Consider the following 3,488-nt stretch of genomic DNA (forward strand, 5'->3'; position numbering starts at 1 on the left):
AAAAACAAAAAATATCAAATTTGCTTAATCAATTCAATATAATCATCAATGCATTTTCCATTTCTTACCATCACATATACTACATCATTTCATACTTGTTTTACCATTGAAATATCAAACACAAAGTTACACAAGTTACCAAAACATACACTATTGCATATATGAACTTTAGTTTTCCAAAATCAAACATTAACCGAGGTTTAAACCAAACCATCATTCACAAGTAACACATAGATAAATACCTATGTACATGCCACATAATCGAACTTAAAACAACCAAAAGTTTATTGAATTGATAGCTAGAGAATGTGAGCTTTAAGGTGATCCGATCAATGAGTTCTGCAACCCAACAATCTACAAAAAAGGGTGTCGAAACCATTTTTAAGTCGAGTTTTAGAAAATGGGAATCGATTTTTAAAAAACGAAAACGGGAGTCGCCACCAATCTTTTTAGGTGTGATTGGATCACCTTTAAAACATTTTGTTTTAAAAATCATTAGTTTTGGTCCACGAAATAAAAGAATGGGTTCGAGTCGGTTACGTCACGAGGAAGGATTAGCACCTCGTAACGCCCAAAAATTGGTACCTAATTGATTATCAAGTGTCTTTAATGTCGAAATTTAAAAAATTTAAGATGTAATCCTCTTTAAAATACTTTGATTTTGAAAATTTGGGTTCACTCAGATCAAAACATTGACACTAAGTTAACCTTTTGGAGATCCCTATCTCAAACGACAAATCGCCACATCCAATAAGTTAGGACACAACGCTTTGAAATTCCAAGACAGCTTGCTCGTATTTTGAAAATCTTAAAACTTAGAAGGGTACTTGACTATTCGAACTCAACGAGAAAAGTTGTAACCCAATAAGTTAGGGCACCACTTTTCTCGAAGCTTTCAAATACTAAGCATTGCCTTTTTATTTTTATAAAACTTTTAAATTTTGTTTTAAATGACCTTTTAGAGTGACAATTCTATATTACTGAAACATAGATGTTCAAATAGCGTATATTATAAAGTATTATAACACTTTATATAAATGCAATCACTATATAGAGGGTAAAATAGAACAATAAAATAATCATGCTAAGCAAATAGGAATATACCAAAAGAAAACATAATAAATGCACTAATTATATACAATATATCATAAATAAAACATTAAATAATATAAAAACATGGTAAATATTAATGTGTAAAATATGTATGAGTAAAATAGATGACATGCATAGCAAATGGATAAATAGAATCTACATAAAATATAAAATCCAATAATTTAATGTACACATGAATGGATTAATAAATAAAATGATGCATATAATACAATATATCAATGTACATATATAAAATATGCATTTGAAAGTAAATTATAAAAGTCTAAGATATTACATAACATATGAAATACATAACATAACAATAATACATTAATGCTAAAGTAAAAACAAATATTGTATAATAACAAAAAACATAAGTTTTAAAAATATATGTATAATATAAACAATTGATAAATAGAATGAGCATATAAAAAAATGTGATATTTAATAATAAATTTAAAATATAATATATAATAAAAATATATTTATAAGAATAATAATTATATAAAAATATAAAATATATTAGTTTAGAAAAATAATGTATAAAATATCAAATATGTAAAATAATTTATATTTATAATGAAATGATTATATAATATATATACATGCATAGAAAATATATATTTGAAAATAAACTATATAAAAGGTTAAATATTATGATATATAAAATACATAATCAAATGTATAAAAGATAGGAAAAATATACATATTTGAAAAATGAAGAAATTAAAATAAAAAGAGTTGAAAAACTAAGATAGACGAAGAATAAAATAAGAACAAACCACAGAGAGTAAGAACGCAAGAGGGAGAGAAATTTGAGTGAATGCTCTTCAAGAATTCTTATTGCTTCCCAAAACTCAAGTCCTTTACAATGAAGGGAGAGGCATCTATTTATAGTTGAGCCTCCCCAAATCCAACGGTACAGATCAATTACATCAACAGTTAAGATTAAAGGATACCTACAAATTAAATCTCCAAGATTACAAAATCATATCTTCTAAGATTGCATATCATATCTAAGATTGCAATCATATCTAAGATTGTATCATATCTAAGATTGCAATCATTTCTAAGATTGTATCATATCTAAGATTGCAATCATATTTAAGATTGTATCATATCTAAGATTGCATATCATTGAAGATTATATTTCCATATGAGTCAAGCTTGTAGATGGACCTTAAATCTTTTCAAGTAATGGGCCATTCCGATCGCGCCAAATTATATTTGTAATTCTGGATTGAACTTGGACTTCGTTTTCTTTTTTTGGGGGTTTTATTATTTTAAATACTGAAATGGGCCGGACAAAATTGAGTGTCTATAGCTGCCCCTCTTTGCTCATTGCTATGTAATAGGAATTGAGCAAAGACCATAAAGGACCAAATTTGCCCGGCCTAGCCCAATCTTTGCGATCTTTTCCTCGAATGGTCTTCTACCTTCTCCCTACGACCTCAAGAATGCTATGTTGATATCTTTGATCTGTTTTCTGCCGAACACAGAGACACTGAGTCTGCTTCTTCGATTTGTAAGGATGTCAAATCATCTTGAGTTTGTTTGAGAACATTTGAGAATCATATCTGCAAGGTCCTCGACTTGTTCCTTGTAAGCACAAGGATGCCTAAACCATCTTGAGTCTGTTTGAGAACATTTGAGAGTCATGTCTGCAAGGTCCTCGATTTGTTCCTTGTAAGCACAAGGATGCCAAACCATCTTGAGTCTGCTTGAGAATATTTGAGAGTCATATCTGCAATGTCCTCGATTTGTTCCTTGTAAGCACAAGGATGCCAAACCATCTTGAGTCTGTTTGAGAATATTTGAGAGTCATATCTGCCATGTCCTTGATTTGTTCCTTGTAAGCACAAGAATGCCAAACCATCTTGGATCTGCTTCAGTATAAACATCTGAAGGTTAGATCTGCTATATTTGAGAACGTCCCGAGAGTCAAATCGCTATGTCCTCGATTTGTTTCTTGTAAACACAAGAATACCAAATCATCTTGGATCTGCTTCAAGATAAACATCCGAAGGTTAGATCATTATATTTGAGAACGTCTCGAGAGTCAAATCGCTATGTCCTCGATTTGTTCCTTATAAACACAAGAATACCAAATCATCTTGGATCTGCTTCAAGATAAACATCCAAGGTTAGATCTGCTATATTTGAGAACGTCCCGAGAGTCAAATCACTGCTATGTCCTCGATTTGTTCCTTGTAAACACAAGAATGCCAAATCATCTTGGATCTGCTTCAGTATAAACATCTGAAGGTTAGATCTGCTATCTTTGAGAACGTCTAAGAGTCAAATCTGCTATGTCCTCGATTTGTTCCTTATAAACACAAGAATGCCAAATCATCTTGGATCTGCTTCAGTATAAACATCTGAAGGTTAGATCTGCT

This window comes from Gossypium arboreum, chromosome 3 (genome assembly GCF_025698485.1).
Source record: "Gossypium arboreum isolate Shixiya-1 chromosome 3, ASM2569848v2, whole genome shotgun sequence".
Taxonomy (NCBI): domain Eukaryota; kingdom Viridiplantae; phylum Streptophyta; class Magnoliopsida; order Malvales; family Malvaceae; genus Gossypium; species Gossypium arboreum.